This window comes from Corythoichthys intestinalis, chromosome 6 (assembly GCF_030265065.1).
Source record: "Corythoichthys intestinalis isolate RoL2023-P3 chromosome 6, ASM3026506v1, whole genome shotgun sequence".
NCBI classification, from domain to species: Eukaryota; Metazoa; Chordata; class Actinopteri; order Syngnathiformes; family Syngnathidae; genus Corythoichthys; species Corythoichthys intestinalis.
In genome coordinates this window covers 16280689-16300009 of record NC_080400.1, presented here as the reverse complement: position 1 = coordinate 16300009, position 19321 = coordinate 16280689, and the positions used below count along the sequence as shown (strand labels likewise).

Sequence of the window (19321 nt, the reverse complement as noted above, 5' to 3'; positions counted from 1 at the left end):
AATCAATCATAGATAATATGTAAATAGATAATTAATAAATTCTATATACAATCACAACTTACTATAGAATAGAATATCCCTTTACTATCATGATACACTATATACTGTTAGCGAATGAGGCTAGCGGCCGCCTGGCGTAAAAGGAGCTTTTCTGGCGAAAATTCTTGTGACTAAATGCTTAAGTCCCTGAATTCTTCATTGATATGGACGTAAAACCGTCTCCATTCTTGGTTAAAAGCTAAGAAACCGTACTGTTAATGTTTATTTTGCGTATACTGACAACGTACCATGCTACTATGTTAGCGAATGAGGCTAGCAGCCACCTGACGTAAAAAGAGCTTTTCTGGCAAAAATTCTTGTGAATAAATGCTTGAATCCCCGAATTCTTCATAGATATGGACGTAAAACTGTCTTGATTCTTGGATAAAAGCAAACTGTACAGTTAGCATTTATTTTACGTATATTGACAAAGTACCATGCTACTATATTAGCGAATGAGGCTAGCGGCCGCCTGGCGTAAAAGGAGCTTTTCTGGTGAAAATTTTTGTGAATAAATGCTTAAATCCCTGAATTCTTCATCGATATGGATGTAAAACAGTCTCGATTCTTGTTTAAAAGCAAAGAAACCATACAGTTAGCGTTTATTTTACGTATATTGACGAAGTACCATGCTACTATGTTAGCCAATGAGGCTAGCGGCCGCCTGGCGTAAAAGCAGCTTTTCTAGCGAAAATTCTTGTGAATAAATTCTTAAATCCCTGAATTCTTTATAGATATGGATGTAAAACTGTCTCGATTATTGGTTAAAAGTAAACTATGAGGCTAGTCAGTTACGAAAATTAGCCGCCTCCATGTGTAAACAACGAAGAAGATTCCTGCGAATAATTGCTTCAATCACGCATGCATGGTACAAAAAATATAATATTTACCTTGAATCCTCTAACAAATCACTCCTGAGTCAATCCTTCCTGCTTGTATGCGGTACAACTTTCTTAGTTAAATCCAATCGTAAGTAAATCCAACATGAGCGTGCGCAGTCTTCGGCTATTACTAAATGAAGCTCGGCCCCCTCTGATAAGACGTCGCGCAAAGAATGACGAAGTGACACGTCAATAGTGATGATGTCTATGGATTGACTCTGAAATAACGGTCTCGAATGCTTCCTGAACAGAGACAGCTTCTCAGCTTCATTCTTTTGGAATTGACTTAGTCATTGTATCATCAAGATGACGTTCTGTTGGAGATGGAAGCATTACACATTCGGAAATGTTTGGTGCTGCTTTTATCTAATCGGCAATGAGAGGTGACATAACCACAACCGGCATTCCCATGACACTGCCTTAAAGCTTTGCCTTTTATCTCTTAGGTCATGTTCCAGCTTTCCTAAAATGGAACGAGGAACTACTTAGACAAGGTAGAGAGAATTCGGAAGCAATCCAAATTGCAGTCAGTATTTGCACCAGTAGCGATTGCTCTAAGACTGCAAGGGAAGCTCAGCTTCCAAAATGTCAAAAAATAAATGAGTGTGTTCATGTCATTGACTAAATATGTACTAGAATACACTCAAGTTTTGTCCAGAATTAGGTTCTTATCACCGGTTACGATGCGGCTTGCTTGTCAGTGATTCGCGCAACTTCACAATCCTTTAAAACTGGGGTTTTTTAGGGCAATAAAGAAATACCAGAAAGGCGTCAAATGACCCCTATAGACCCTACTCACGTGACGTCACAGCCACGCCCCCGCGCCATGTTGTCCGGATACTAGTCATGTTAATGCATTAGCGCTTCGTAAATTCCTCCTATTATGGCGTGTTTTTCTGCTCGTTAACATTAATAATCAAAATGGTGAAGTCGTGTGTGGCGGTCGGTTGCAAAAACAGAGAAGATAGACGGAGAGACTTGAATTTTTACCGTATTCCGAGAGACCCGAAGAGGAGACCGAGATTGACTGCTGCAATTCGACGAGAAAACTGGGCTCCAAACGACTACCACAGATTACGTAGTAGTCATTTTATATCTGGTAAGATGCATTTAATATATATTTAGAGGGTTTTGGGCTGAGAACCACAATTAAGATCATTGCTAGGCTAATCGCCGACAACATACACTCAGACGTTGTGAATGAACTACCTGAAAATATGTAATTATAAGGGGATAATCAGACAGTTGTCATACAATTAATTTACAATTTCACTATTGAGGTCAAAAGCCAAAAAATAAATTCAACTAGGGACAATCTGGAGTAGTGCTATCGCACTTCATATTTATTACGTATTATATATGTATACAGTGAGAGTGCTATCGCTAAACCATATAAACATTAAAAGCCCTAGCTCCATTGACAAATGATATGAAATACATTAGACTTGACAGTGGATGTTAGCAAGAACAAAAGATTTTGAATTGAAAATTTCATAACTCACCTTCCGAGCACAAGATTCCTGCCGAATTTTCGTGTACGAGGACCTGTTTCACCCAACCAGCAACGTAGCATTTATAAGCCTCCAAGCTCTTAAAGTTTTTCAAACTTTCGTGAGAATAGGCTGATTTTGTGTGGACAAGATAGTTGTAAATATCAGGATATCAGATGTCAGGCGAAGCCAGCGGGTCGAAAAACATCGATTTAGGCATCAATTACGGATCTGGCGAATGGATAAACTGAAGCTTTTCCACGTAACGCCTTTTATGCAACGGATCCAATGAGTTTACAGCGTCAGATAACACCGGGGCTTCCATGAATTGCTCTATAACTTGCTCGACTAATTGAAAACAATGAGAATAGGTCTGAAAAAGAGGTACAATATGGCGGCCGGAAACAGCGACACGCCCATTTTGTGACGTAGGTGAGTAGGGTCTATAGACTCCGCCCCCCTAACTGGTGCCGCCATATTGTCCGTCAGCTCATCGTGTTTACATATTACCGCTGCGTACATTCCTCCTATTACTGCGTGTTTTTCTGCTTGTCTAAGGAATCACCGCCTAGTAAACGAACCCAAAAACCTTCCTGACAATCGTTAACATTGATTAATCAAAATGGTGAAGGCATGTGTGGCGGTTGGTTGCAGTAACAGAGAAGATAAACGGCCATTTTAGTAGTTCCTGTGCGCCCATTGTTAAAAGGGCAAATCTCGAAAGCAGCACGGTTTGTTTATCTCGGTCCATGATGCGTTTGTGTCGACAGCCGTTAGACAGCGGCGAAAACATCAATATGATGCAAACACGAGACTACAAAGCTCGTCGCCACGGTCGCGCAGCAAGAAGGTGAGTGCAACAACAGGTGTTGTGCCGAAAAATAGCCACCCCGCGTGAAATGTCCCCCCTGATGGGAGCGCCCACCCGGAAACGACTTTCTTGTACCGTGAATATGTATTATTTTACTCTGCTTGAACTAATAAATGTCATACCTGTGTGATTGTCACTGGGATATGGTCGTGAAAACCTGTAGACTAATGCATTTCTGTTCAAAGATGGTTATGTGGCCCAGTCCACGATGTTACTAAAATAAATTACACACAATATTAGTACTGTAATTATTTAAAACTAATCTTACAGTCGTAAAACCATTACTGTAATGCGTCCATGAAAGCATTTGATGATTTCACGTCAATAAAGCGTTATAAATAAGTGCTCCCGTCAGGGGGGGCATTTCACGCGGAACAGCAATTTTTCGGCACACACCGGCCCGTTGTCGATCAAGTTTCATTTTACAATCGTGACAACGCTGACACTCAGCTGACCAAATGTCGGTTTATATTTGAGCCGGTGCCGATTTTGGGTACCCGACTCCTCATAGTCACATAAACTGGAGTATGATTGGAAATTTTGTGGTCTCAGGACGAGCTCTGACACACGGGACGGGACCGGACGGGAGGAAACATCGGTTTGGGCATCAAATATGGATCTGGCGACTGGATCGACCCAATCTTTGCCAAATAACGCCTTTTATGCAATTCATCCAATGAGTTTAGAGCGTCTGAAAGCACCGGGGCTTCCATAATTTGCAAGTGAATCCACCTTTAGAAACTACGATCAATGACAATACGGACACACAGTGACTGACAATATGGCGGCACAATACAGTGATCACGTGATTGTGTGACATTGGTGATTGGGGTCTATACCAAACTGACTACTGGGCTTTGTCAAACAATAGACTACTCAAACAAGCAATCAAGTAGGCCACCCCCCTACACACTTGTGTGGAGTCGCTGCCTAGGTGTGAAGGCGGGGGGTGGGGGTCACTGTGGATAGCTACAATTAGCATCTTGAATGTAAGGGGCCGTTTACATGGTGACTCTCCGAGAATAGGAAACATTTCAAATTTGCATTTATATGGGCCCGTCTTCATTCGAACAATGTCGCAATTCCGCATGAAAACGATGTAGTATTCATGCCAGGCCCCAGGAGGCAGTGCAGATTTACAAGGCGACCGCGAATGATGCACTTTGACCCCAACAAAGTTCCTCAGACCGGAATAAAATATACCCACCCACTCGAAGCAATGGCATTTTTCTTTTGTTCAAAAAGGTACAAAAATGAAAACATTCAACATATTTAATTTTAAAATATTATTAAAACAGAAAATTAAAGCCAACATTCCGCCATATTTGCTGTTTTAATGTTTAGTAGCACCGCTGCGCACGCCCAATGTGACATGTATGAGTACTGACGTTATCGGCGCGGTCTCGCGCCGCGGAAGCCTTTGATATGCATGCGGAGGAAGCCAATCCCCCGCAACCAAATTCTTCCACTTTGGAGGCAGGATTCAGAATTTTTCGTCTTTGCCGACACCATATGCACACGAGGCCACTCCGCAACAGTCATTGCTTCTTTGTGTCGCAGAGTCGCCATGTAAAGAGATGGGTGGAGTTCTTAGTGGGTCTTGCAAAGGAATTGGCTCGCTCTCATGTGGGCGTAAAGGGAAAAATTGTTTCGGCAACAACCTCAAACACCTAGCCCCGGGAAAAGGGCGAAGTGTCATATGTCACGACATAAATACTGTTTTGTCTTGTTTTGCTTTGTTTTTTATTACACCGTCCCTTGTACTGTAGGCAAACTGCAGCTTTTGGTATATGTAAAAAGGTTGTCGACCCGATTGCCTGCCTGAGCGGTCGACTGTTCAACAAAGCCAAGGCAGCCCTCCCCCACAAACAGTCAAGAGCAATCCAACCCTGTGGTTTTGCAAGTGTGAATGGGAATGACCATAGTGCTCACAAAAGATATGCTGATTAGGTCAGATGATCCTTCTCTGGTTACAAAAGTGATTTGTATCAACTGATCCACCCCTGTTAGTTCTAGTGTTAAACAGTGTGAACGCTGTGCGTCTCCAGAGTTGAGAGTGGATTGTTCCACTACCGTGAAACGAGACAAGTCATTGGCTAAAGGCTGGGTTCATCCCACCCGTCGAACCAGTGTTGTTTTTGGTCAACGATAATGGTAACGAAAATATTTCGTCAACGAACAATTTTTTTTTCATGACGATGACGTCACGATGACGCGCTGAAAACGTGTTTTGGGAGACTGAAACATAATGAGATGCATGCCAGTTGTCGTCTGACGACACGAGAACGAAATGAAAATTCGCTATAGTTTCTGTCATAAATTCACAATGTGTGATATTTTCTTATTGTATGAGTAGTTAGAACGTGTTTACCAGTGTATGGTCATGTCACTCATGTGCATGCTGCGCCGCTCCACTGCCCCACACACAGGCCGGTAAGCCTGTGCTCATTCCAGGCTCGTTTTGTGAAACATATGCGCTGCTAAGTTTTGCTTTCTTATCTTGGCTGGTGAAGGGAATAATATCTTTTCTCGTATTTACCGATCGACTGTTTATATTACTCTAACACACTTAATATAATCATTCAGGGAATAGTATAGTTTCTCAGATTTACTGTTTAACTGTTTGTATTACTCTAACACACCCAATATAAAATATATAGCACTTACACCATTGTATAAGGAAAACAAGCAGAATATAGGGCATAAGAGATACATGACGCCTTCTTATCACAGAAGCCCAACGTGTGAGTCATGCGCCCGACTGAGCAAGCTTAACGCTGACAAGGCAAGACATCTACAAGCCCACGTCTGCACCACCAACTCTCGCAATCAGTTCTCTCGGACAGTCAAGAACAAATGGCGGGACGCTTTGTCCCAACACAAGGCACGCTGGAGAACGCCCAATATCCAACTGATAACATGACTGATAAGACTCCAAGAGCCCCTTTGACGTTGAGGTGGCAAAATCCACAACCCTCATTGCCCTGACAACAGTAACTCCCGAATCCTCCTGTCCAATCCACAAACAGACAATAATCTTAAACAACGCCCAAACACACCCTTCTCCTGCCCACAGCCCGCCCCACGAGAGCCTTCAAAAAGATTGAATGTTTAACTAATCGTTGTCGTTTTTCTCGAGAACCTTTTGTTGACTTGTGATACGGTGACCTTGGAACGAGTCTGCCTCCTCGACCGAGTCAGTTTCTGGTTCACCTTGCCGGTTGATCGCTGTCGACCTGAATAAATTGTCAACTTTTGCTTCGAAGCCTTTTTCCAGCTTTTAAAATGGAGTCAGTACAAGAGGTTAAGACTAAAGTGAATAGGGGTGTGACAAAATATCGAAATGGTGATATATCGTGATACTTTGTATCCCAAAAGGTTATCGATATGCTCCTGTCAAGAATCGAGATATCGTTTTATGAAGGTGTCAATGTTTAAAAAATAACCAAGTTGCTACCAAAATCTTCCACCATTATAATGTTTCAGTTAACTCTAACGCTGCCAGTGACTGTGCTCGACGCCCAATCCATTTAGACTGGGAACGTTCGTTCATTCAAAAACGGCATTCACAGTCATTTGGTCTGATTTTCAGGGCATTTACAAGTCACTTGCTGCTCATTTTAGGGCATTTACAGGCCATTTCCTGTTGGGTTTGGGTCATTGCCTATTCATTTGGGTGATTCCCAGGTCACTTCCTGTTCTGTAACTCAAAATAAACAGGAAGTGACCCATAAAATACCTCAAAATTAACAGGTAGTTACTGAAAATCAACAGGTAAATGACCTTAAATGGCCCAAAATTAACATTTTAGGGCATTTACAGGCCATTTCCTGTTGGGTTTGGGTCATTGCCTATTCATTTGGGTGATTCCCAGGTCACTTCCTGTTCTGTAACTCAAAATAAACAGGAAGTGACCCATAAAATACCTCAAAATTAACAGGTAGTTACTGAAAATCAACAGGTAAATGACCTTAAATGGCCCAAAATTAACCTCATGGCCTGGCATTGGCTGCCACTGACGGCCATAGACCTTCAATCCGTTTGAAGTGGGAGGGATGGCAGCGAATGAACGATTGTTCATTCGCTGCCACCCTTCCAGTTTAAATGGATTGGACGTCTACTAGTGATAACCTCATTCCAATTCACAGCAGAAGCTTGTTTTTCAGTTTATTAGTTGTTTGTAGAATATCCTAGAATGATTTCCTGACCAATGTATCGATAATCGTTGTATCGCCATATCGTCAGATCATCGTTATCGTGAGCTTTGTATCGTAAATCGTATTGTGAGATACCAAGAGGTTCCCACTCCTAAAGGTGAACGCACGGAGTATGGCCTTTTGGCCGGGTTGTTAGTATCTCGCCGGCCCAGGTCATTCGAGCTGCGCCAGCGCGGGTCATGCGGTTCGTCTGACGTGATTCTGGCGATCTGGCTAAAAGTTCCGATTCCTTCACTAGATATGCCATGTTGCTTTAGCCTTTAAAGGTCTGTGCTGATTGATCATCACACACTAAACTTACTTGTAGCGTTAGCATAGCATTCGCGTTAGCATTTAGCGCAGTGACTTGAAGTCTTCTTAAACTATGGCGGAGAAATGCGCAGCAAACAGACAGCGGGGTGGACCACTTTGCGACGGGCGGACGTGACGTTGGTAAAGCAGCAAGAAACTCGTAAACATACGAGGAGTGCGGAGAACGGAGAGGTTTATTCAACATGGCTAGCACGAGACAGACTTTTGTCAATGACTGTCAGTTGCTGGGGTTTTAGCGACTTGATGTGTTTTTGCTCATTTAAAACTGAATTTACCGAGGTTTGGAACTTATTCTTGGCTCTCCCGTTCGCCCTTGTGGAGACGACTTACGACGGGCAAGAGTGACGTTGCTCGTTAAGAACACGTCACGCAAATAAACGAATCTGATTGCACGGATACGTTCGTTCTTGCTCGAGAGGCCAATGAGGAGCTGGGTCTGGGTCGGTTTGGGACTGTTCTCCCAGTGTTTGAAAAATACAGGGAGAATATTCTGGCCGTGCTGGGCACACAGTTCATTGTGTCCAGGTGAGTTTAATAAATAATGTGCTGTTTTCCTGCCGAGTGTGTACTATCGTCATGAAAACGGTGATGTCCTTGTAGAATCTACAGTTTTGTGCTCGTCTGTCATGTTCATTCGAAATTGTTGGAAACCTTTATTTATTTATTCATGGACTAAAACTTTTGAAGTTTATAGACGAAAACATTTTGAGAATTGTTGACTTAAACTAGACGAAGACATTTTGAAATGACTAAAATATGACTAACACTAATAAGTATTTCCGTCCAAAAGACTAAGACGAAAATTAAAATGGCTGCCAAAAACTACACTGCCACTGAGACCCTCCATCATTACTAAGCACTCACAGGCCGACACATTTTTAACTTAAAACCAGCATCAGCCACTGATTTGCACAAAACTAAAAGTGTCTAGGAAAACCTACGAGAACAACTTAACTGAAAGGACAAGTGACTTATTCCACATTTCAAGCTTTAATTCATTTTCAGATAATGGAACCAAACTGCCATTATCAACACAAAATTGTTAGTTATGGAACTAAGAATGATTCGATCAAAATTCATTCATATTAGTCAAATGAGTACAGTTCGGTAGAGTAGAGGACTGAGATGAGGAGAGAAGATTGGAAAAATGCAGAAAACAGGAATTCTGGAGGAGGAACTGAGGATACATTGTTGATTGTTGGGAGCGTCAGGAAACATTTGGGATTACTAGACACACATCGTATTGTGTTTGTTGTGTTGCTGGACTGACCTGCACGTGGTGGGCCAAATATGGGTCATGTATGTGAACTTTTTTTTTTTTTTTTTTTTTTTTAAATCCTTAATATGGCACTCCGTGAACACAGTGGGTACCATTGACAGCGCTAGACATCTAATCCATTTTGACATGGAGGGCACTGAAAAATGCAGCAGGACCGAGAATGAAAAGTGCTATTTGGTATGTGGCAAAATGGATTATGCCATGTGGAATTTTTTTTTTTTGCCACGTGGCATTTTTTTGCCATGTAGCAAAACTGATTTTGCCATGTGGTAATGGCTGTAATGGTAAGTGTATAGTCAAAAAATCACAGCCACACGTGTTTTTCTGCCTTTTAAAATGGAAAATTTAGACGTGCATGGCCTGCGAAAATGTCATATACCCCCCCAAAAAAAAGCTACATACCAAGAAAAAAAAAAAATTAAAGAGACACCAAAATCCATTTTGCCACACGGCAAAAAAATGCCACATGGCAAAATCAGTTTTGTCGCGTGGCAAAAAAAATTCCACATGGCAAAATCCATTTTTTGCTAAATCCATTTTGCCACATGGCAAAAAATGCCACATGCCAAAAAAATGCCACATGGCGAAATTCATTTTGCCACATGGCAAAAAAAGCTCCATACCAAAAAAAAAAAAAAGTTAGCCAGACACCAAAATCCATTTTGCCACATGGGACAAAAAAATGCCACATGGCAAAATCCGTTTTGTCACGTGGCAAAAAAAAAAAAAAAATGCCACATGGCAAAATCCATTTTTTGCTAAATCCATTTTGCCACATGGCAAAAAATGCCAAATGCCAAAAAAATGCCACATGGCGAAATCCATTTTGCCACATGGCAAAAAAATGCCACATGGCAAAATCAGTTTTGTCGCGTGGCAAAAAAAATGCCACATGGCAAAATCCATTTTTTGCTAAATCCATTTTGCCACATGGCAAAAAATGCCACATGCCAAAAAAATGCCACATGGCGAAATTCATTTTGCCACATGGCAAAAAAAGCTCCATACCAAAAAAAAAAAAAAAAAAAGTTAGCCAGACACCAAAATCCATTTTGCCACATGGGACAAAAAAATGCCACATGGCAAAATCCGTTTTGTCACGTAGCAAAAAAAAAAAAAAAAAAAAAAAAAGCCACATGGCAAAATCCATTATGCCACATGCCAAAAAAAATGCCACATGGCGAAATCCATTTTGCCTCATGGCAAAAAAATGCCCATGCCAAAATCCATTTTGCCACATGGCACAATCCATTTTGCCAAATGACTAAATGCCACATGGCAAAATCCATTTTTTGCTAAATCCATTTTGCCACATGGCACAATCCATTTTGCCACATGGGGAAAAAAATGCCACATGGCAAAATCCATTTTGCCACATGCCAAAAAAATGCCACATGCCAAAAAAATGCCACATGGCGAAATCCATTTTGCCACATGGCAAAAAAATGCCACATGGCAAAATCCGTTTTGTCACGTGGCAAAAAAAAAAAAAATGCCACATGGCAAAATCCATTTTTTGCTAAATCCATTTTGCCACATGGCAAAAAATGCCAAATGCCAAAAAATTGCCACATGGCGAAATTCATTTTGCCACATGGCAAAAAAAAAAAGAAAAAAAGAAAGCCACATGGCACAATCCATTTTGCCACTTGGCAAAAAAAAATGCCACATGCCAAAATCCATTTTGCCACATGGCACAATCCATTTTGCCAAATGACTAAAACAATGCCACATGGCAAAATCCATTTTTTGCTAAATCCATTTTGCCACATGGCACAATCCATTTTGCCAAATGACTAAAACAATGTCGCATGGCAAAAAAAAAACAATGGCACATGGCACAATCCATTTTGCCACATGGCAAAATCCATTTTGCCACAAAAAGATCGTGTGTCGAAGAGATCGTATGTCGAGGTACCACTGTAACTATATGTATTTTTATTACAAAAAAAAAATAGTTACTTGCTCTAAACTTACGGTTGCCAACTGTCCCTTAAAATAAGGAACAATCAGAAATTGGGAATTAAATGTTGCGTTCCGTATTAAACTAATACGGAATATAAATGAATGGATACATTTCTATGCATTTTAGGAGTTTTGGGGATGTCCCTTTTTTTCTCTGCCTGTACAGCTTTGGGCGCGAGGGGGGCGTCCCGTATTTCTGATTTCTGAAAGGTGGCAACCCTATCTAAACTTTTCTTGAATGACGTATCCACAAATTTTGTGTGACGTATTTTTTAATCAAACCAAAAAGGGCAAATACTGTATAGGGTGCCGGGAGATTCAGAGTCACACCTGCATATTGAAAAATATTAGTTTTGGTCGCACTAGACTGAATTAATCCTCAAAGTCCTAGGTCATCATTGCAAGGGCGTAAGTTTGGTTTCAACATTGGTAGGGAAGATATAAACGCATAACCTGCATGTACACATTTTGCTCAGGATGGGACATACAGTGAGGCAAATAAGTATTTAGTCAACCACTAATTGTGCAAGTTCTCCCACTTGAAAATTATTAGAGGGGCCTGTAATTGTCAACATGGGTAAACCTCAACCACGAGAGACAGAATGTGGAAAAAAACAGAAAATCACATTGATTTTTAAAGGATTTATTTGCAAGTCATGGTGGAAAATAAGTATTTGGTCAATACCAAAAGTTCATCTCAATTTTTTGTTAAATACCCTTTGTTGGCAATAACAGAGGCCAAACGTTTTCTGTAACTCTTCACAAGCTTTTCACACACTGTTGCTGGTATTTTGGCCCATTCCACCATGCAGATCTCCTCTAGAGCAGTGATGTTTTGGGGCTGTCGTTGGGTAAAACGCACTTTCAACTCCCTCCACAGATTTTCTATGGGGTTGAGATCTGGAGACTGGCTAGGCCACTCCAGGACCTTGAAATGCTTCTTACGAAGCCACTCCTTTGTTGCCCTGGCTGTGTGTATGGGATCATTGTCATGCTGAAAGACCCAGCCACGTCTCATCTTCAATGCCCTTGCTGATGGAAGGAGATTTTCACTCAAAATCTCTCGATACATAGCCCCATTCATTCTTTCCTATACACCGATCAGTCGTCCTGGTCCCTTTGCAGAAAAACAGCCCCAAAGCATGAGGTTTCCCCCCCCATGCTTGACAGTAGGTATGGTGTTTTTCGGATGCAATTCAGTAGTCTTTCTCCTCCAAACACGAGAATCTGTGTTTCTACCAAAAAGTTCTGTTTTGGTTTCATCTGACTATAACACATTCTCCCAGTCCTCTTCTGGATCATCCAAATGCTTTCTAGCGAACCGCAGACGGGCCTGGACGTGTACTGGCTTCAGCAAGGGGACACGTCTGGCAGTGCAGGATTTGAGTCCCTGGTGGCACATTGTGTTACTGATAGTAGCCTATGTTACAGTGGTCGCAGCTCTCTGTAGGTCATTCACTAGGTCCCCCCGAGTGGTTCTGGGATTGTTGCTCACCGCTCTTGTTATCATTTTGATGCCACGGGGTGAGATCTTGCATGGAGCCCCAGATCGAGGGAGATTATCAGTGGTCTTGTATGTCTTCCATTTTCTAATAATTGCTCCCCCAGTTGATTTCTTTACACCAAGCGTTTTACCTATTGCAGATTCAGTCTTCCCAGCCTGGTGCAGGTCTAAAATTTTGTCTCTGGTGTCCTTCGACAGCTCTTTGGTCTTGACCATTGAGGAGTTTGGAGTGTGACTGACTGAGATTGTGGATAGGTGTCTTTTATACCGATAATGAGTTAAAACAGGTGCCATACAGGTAACGAGTGGAGACTCGTTAGACCTGGTCAGAAGCAGTTAGACCTCTTTGACAGCCAGAAATCTTGCTTTTTTTGTAGGTGACCAAATACTTATTTTCCACTCTAATTTGGAAATAAATTCTTTAAAAATCAAACAATGTGACTTTCAGGGTTTTTTTCGACATTCTGTCTCTCATGGTTGAGGTTCTGTCTCTCATGGTTGTTGACAATTACAGGCCTCTCTAATATTTTTTTAAAATGGGAAAACTTGCACAATTAGTGGTTGACTAAATATTAGGGCTGTCAAAATTATCGCGTTAGCGGGCGGTAATTTTTTTAAATTAATCACGTTAAAATATTTGACGCAATTAACGCACATGCCCCGCTCAAACAGATTAAAATGTACCGTACAGTGTAATGTCCGCTTGTTACTTGTTTTTTGGTGTTTGGCGCACTCTGCTGGCGCTTGGGTCCAACTGATTTTCTGGGTTAGTACCATGAGTGAGTAGAGGTGGGAATCTTTGGGCACCTAACGATTCGATTACGATTCAGAGGCTACGATTCGATTATAAATCGATTATTGATGACACCCCCCCCCCCCCATTAGCTGCTAATGTTTTGTACATTTGTAACAAAAACTGTTAAAAAAAAAAAAAAAAAAAAAAAAAAAGCCTCGCAGGCTTAAATAAACGACTATTTCAGTATCACGTTAACAGTTAAAAACAAATCAAGTATCAGCAGCTTTAAACTACATTCAATTAATTTAATGTTGTCAATCAACCGTTAAAGTTGTTAAAATTCCATAATTTCCCTTTTGTCTACTTTCAACATGTGAAAGTTTTAAAACTATTTTAAAGATAGAATCAAGTCAATATTTACCGATTTAGGAGTATTTTAGATAAAAAGTTAATTAGGTTCGCTTGGAAGGTTCGCTACAACAGCCTTGCAGGGAAGTCTACTGCTTTAAGATGGCGGCCGTTTACTAACGCCCGCATCTAGCTTTCTCTACATGTGCTGCTCTCGCCACAGAGTCCTATATAAATATGATATCTACCCTAACATTATGTATTGTGGACGTACTTTGTAGCAGCTTTCGGCAGCAATCAGGTATGTTGTTGTTTTTTTAATCTCGTGGCATGAGTTGAGCTAGAGCCGTGAGTTGAGCATTGGCATTACCCGAGGGACCGGGTAATGACAAGCATGAGGTTTAGCTACTCTCGCTGCGTTCCTCATTGCGTCCCGAAAGACCGCGCGGCGCGCTGAGTGTGTTTTACTTCCGCTTTACTTGACATATTTCAATAATCGGAATTTGGATGTTTGTGAATCGTTCTCGAATCTTCCACGGCCGAATCGCGAATAATCTAAGAATCGGAAATTTCGCACACCTGTATGAGTGAGCATGGTGTAATTATTGACAACAATGGCGAGGTACTAGTTTATTTTTTGATTGAAAATTTTAATACAACCAAAACATTAAGAGGGGTTTTAATATAAAATTTCTATAACTTGTACTAACATTTATCTTTTAAGAACTACAAGTCTTTCTATGTTAATGTTAATGCCATCTTGTTGATTTAATGTTATAATAAACAAATGCAGTACTTATGTACTGTATGTTGAATGTATATATCCGTCTTGTGTCTTATTTTTCCATTCCAACAATAATTTACAGAAAAATATGGCATATTTTATAGTTGGTTTGAATTGGTATTAATTCATTTTTAAACTGTTATTAACTAGATTAAAATGTTTAATAGTTTGACAGCCCTACTAAATATTTATTTGCCCCACTGTAGCTCCTCATCGTCACCGTCATGAAAAAAAATTTTCGTTGACGAAATATCTTTATTACATCATCAACATCACCCACAATTTGATGTCCATGTGTATGGATGCCAGATCTTTATGAAGTCAAGATTTTTTTTTAATGACCAAAAAATGGTCACTTGGCCTATTAAGGGTTAGGGGAAGGAAGGAAAAATAAAGAGAATAAAAGAAGGTAGTTGGAAAGTAGAAGCTGAGGTTCTTGAGCTACAAGGCAGGTGTTTGTAGTGTCGTCGGCTTGGGGCTCTAGCAACAAATGTGTTTGTTGTGCGGACAAGTTTTTAGTTTCCACATACAAGATGAGGAGGATTTGTGTCTTGAAGCTACAAAACTTAAACCCAGTCTCAACATGGAACAGGTCCACCAAATGCTTCTATAAATACTGAATTGGATATTTGTTTGCTTCCAATAAACAAGCTGAAAACAGATTAGAGACCAACTGTTGTCTTTCTGTGTAAAAGCACTATGAAAAAAAGATAGCACATAATTAATATTATTACAAATACAGTGGATTATACATTTTTTCCAAGCAGCATCACATGAGCAGTAAGATGGGTGGACCAATCAATAATCAAAGTGTGTACTCACATTCACGTTTTTTGTCCGAGTCCAAACAAAAAGACAACAGCTAAAATCCAAGTAAGATTAGGGAAAAAAATGAATCAAATTTTATTTGGGAACGGTAAAAGTAAAAAGAGTAACATGTACAACAGTTGATGTGAGCCCAGTGGTGACCGCCTGCACACTGAGAGCGAAAAGAGAGCGACGGAGTGAGCAAGTGAATGAAGGAGGCGGCAGAAAACAGCTGGTACTCGACGCTACTTCCTGTTAGAGCTTCATTGGAAAGCGCCTTTTTATGCTCACATACACACGCACACACCCCCACACAAAGACATGTGCCGCATTCCTATATTAAAACACTTGCGCACGCCAAGGTCATCATTTTTGGTTTTTGCATTATTACCTGGGTATTTCCAATGGAAAGGCCAAGGTAATGTTGTTCTGCTTTTGCCTACTTATTATGTGGTCTTTGCCTTTTTGGCAGCCCAAACCGCTTGACCGATCGGCACTGTTCGAGTATCGACACGTCCGGAATTTTTGCGCAACGCATGGAATTTTCCAAACGGCTCCGAAAAATTTTCCGCTGTGCACCAAACGGCAATTTCCCCCTCCAAAAAATTTTTTCAAAATGTATCTTGTCCTACAATTTATGACCAAATTACATAATTTAGGTATCAAAAATTCCGGTACCGTGAGGGGCATAAAAGTTGTATACAGAATTTGGAAAACATTTACGGTTCCCCGGAAATTTGACAAAAATTTGCCCATTCTTTTTTAATGAGAAAAAAAAAAAGTTTCAAAATGTATCTAGTAGTCCTACAATTTTTGACCAAATCACACAATTTGGGCATCAAAAATTCCAGGACGGTGAGCAGCATAAAAATTACATACAGAATTTGAAAAAAATTACAGTTCTCTGGAAATTTGCCAAAAACTTGCCCATTCATTTTTAATGGGAAAAAAAAGGTTTCAAAATGTATCTTGTCCTACAATTTTCGACCAAATTACATAATTTAGGTATCAAAAATTCCCGGACCGTGAGGGGCATAAAAGTTGTATACAGAATTTGAAAAACATGTACGGTTCCCCGGAAATTTGACAAAAACTTGTCCATTCATTTTTAAAGGGAAAAAAAGAAATGGTTACAAATGTATCTAGTCCTTCAATTTTTGACCAAAACACACAATTTGGGCATCAAAAATTCCGGGACAGCGAGGGGAATAAAAGTCAGGGAAACTTTTTGGGAAAAAATGTACAGTTTCCTGAATATTTGACAAAAATCTGCCCATTCATTTTTAATGGGAAACAAAGAAACATTTCAAAATGTATCTAGTCCTTCAATTTTTGACCAAATCACACACTGTGGGCATCAAAAATTCCGGGACAGTGAGGGGCACAAAATTTACATACAGAATTTTTATAAAATTTACGGTTGCCTGGAAATTTTCCCAAGACTTTCCCCATTCATTTTTAATGGGAAATGTCCCATTCACTTTCAATGGGATTTCCAATAGAATTTTTTACATTGCTGCCATTGACGGCCATGTATGTCAAATCTATTGATGCTAATCAATAGATGCTAATCTGTGAGTCGATGCCATTGACGGCCATGGATGTCCAAAATTTTTCCCATTCATTTTCAATGGGTTTAAAAAAAAAAAAAAAAAAAAAGTCCCCAAATCAACAGGAAATGACCAGGCATTAATAGAACGTGTCCCCCAATTTTCCCCGAATCCATTGACGTTTATGGAGGGTTCTGCCATTGACGTCCATGGGTGTCCAAACTTTCCATTAATTTCCAATGGCATTTAATCATGTTTTTTCATTCGATTGATGCCAATGTACTGGGATTCCATTGACGCCTATATAAGTCGATACCACTGACGTCCATTGACGTCCATTTTTTCCCCCCATTCATTTTCAATGGCAAAAAAAAAAAAAAAAAAAAAAAAGATTGTCCCCAAATCAACAGGAAGTGACCTGATATTGTCCCCGAAATGTCCCCAAGCCAACCTGGGCGGGGTTAAGATCTGTATCACCACAGAGCAAAGACCCAAAGTAATTTCTCCAGAAATTGCAGTTTCTAGTTATTATTCAGTGTTGTCACGGATTACTTTAAAAAGTAATACCTGATTACACCTAAAAAAGTAATCTAGTTACTTTACTGATTACTTTATTATCAAAGTAACGAAGTAACTTCAAAAGTAACGTATCAGTTACTTCTTACCAATTTTTCTCCTTTTGTTGCCTCAAAAAAAAAAAAAAAAAAAAATGACAACAGAAAAATGTCATCGCATGTGATTCTTTGAGTTAGCGGGGGTTTAATTAGTCGATGGAGTTGATTTCAGCCACCATTGACTCGTGCTAGCTTAGCCACTCCAGAGCCCTGAAACAGACTTCATAACCTATTGACATGACATAGGGAAACGGGGCCGATTCGTAGGGGTCCTATTTTCAAAAACTTCTAATTCAAATATTTTCATAACCAAAGCTGCTACCGACCTAAAACCAAAACGGGCACCTACCTTAGCCATATACGAGTCTTCATGAGCAGCGGCATCAAAAAATTCAAAGTCTTTCCCTTATGAAATCCCGATTATTTTTTTATATAGTATAACACAACTTAAAATGGCTATAAAAGTCTCAGATTTTACAAATTTCAACTATCACTAAATGCAGAGATAATCACCTATATTTTCAGGATCAATAGCAATATTTTACATACCATAGAGGTTTTGGATCAAAATATCAACTTAATTTTAAAGTTTTCTACAGCTAATAAATCACTCAATTTAACATCAGAAACTTCATTCTTGAGGAAAACATGCAGAATCAATTGTAAATAATACATAGATTATTAATCAATTCTATATACAATCACAACTTATTATACAATAGAATAGCCCTTTATAATCATTATACACTGTTAGCGAATGAGGCTAGCGGCTGCCTGGCGTAAAGAGCTTTTCTGGCAAACAGTGCAGTTAGCATTTATTTTACGTATATTGCGGAAGTACAATGCTACTCTGTTAGCGAATGAGACTAGCGGCCGCCTGGCGTAAGCAGAGCTTTCCTGGCGAAAATTCTTATGAATAAATGCTTAAATCCACAAATTCTTCATAGATATGGAGTTGATTTCTTTACACCAAGCGTTTTACCTATTGCAGATTCAGTCTTTCCAGCCTGGTGCAGGTCTACAATTTTGTCTCTGGTGTCCTTCGGCAGCGCTTTGGTCTTGGCCATAGTGGAGTTTGGAGTGTGACGGACTGAGGTTGTGGACAGGTGTCCTTTATACCGATAATGAGTTAAAACAGGTGCCATTAATACAGGTAACGAGTGGAGCCTCGTTAGACCTTGTTAGAAGAAGTTAGACCTCTGACAGCCAGAAATCTTGCTTGTAGGTGACCAAATACTTACTTTTCAATCTAATTTGGAAATAAATTCTTTAAAAATCGAACAATGTGATTTTCTGGTTTTTTTTTTCCACATTCTGTCTCTCATGGTTGAGGTTTACCCATGTTGAAAATTACAGGGTCTCTAATCTTTTCAAGTAGGAGAACTTGCACAATTGGTGGTTGACTAAATACTTATTTACCCCACTGTATACAAAAGAAGATGTACTGCTAGCAGTCCAATCAATGGATTTCTATGATGACATTCTATCCTGTAGTATTATATCTAGCGTACACAGGGATATTGGTGTGTTGAGTCAGGGGCAAAGGCCAAAGTTAATTCGGCCAGAATGCAGTCGTTAATAAATTATTATTTCTATGAGGCCCGGTACCAAATGCACCGGTCCGAGGCCCGGCGGTTCACATTTCAAAATGCATGCATGGTACGAAAAATATGTTTACCTTGAATCCTCGAACAAATCACTCCTGAGACAATCCTTCCTGTTTGTATGCGGTACAGCTTTCGTAGTTCAAAAATCCAAGCTTAAACCCGGCTTTGACATGAGCATATGCCGTCTTCAACTATTACTAAATGAAGATTTAAGCACGCCCCCCTATGGTAAGGCATCGCGCAAAGAATGACGAAGTGTCACCATAAGCGGATTTCATGGGGGGCCAGACCCCCCCCCCCCGGTGTCCGAAAAGTGT

At 40.2% G+C, this 19321-nt stretch overlaps 1 protein-coding gene across 2 annotated transcripts in view; it reads right to left on the bottom strand.

The window, feature by feature from the left end:
• LOC130917224 (G-protein coupled receptor 4-like) overlaps window positions 1–18471 on the bottom strand; it is a 62468-nt gene extending 43997 nt beyond the window's left edge. Inside the window, exon 1 of one of the 2 annotated variants that reach the window (XM_057838397.1) lies at window positions 18380–18471. The gene's annotated coding sequence lies outside the window, so the exon portion shown is untranslated. Of the gene's footprint in view, window positions 1–15248; window positions 15489–18379 lie in introns of those variants that run through there. The other variant, XM_057838396.1, reaches the window with a different exon arrangement.
• Window positions 18472–19321: the final 850 nt, after the last annotated feature.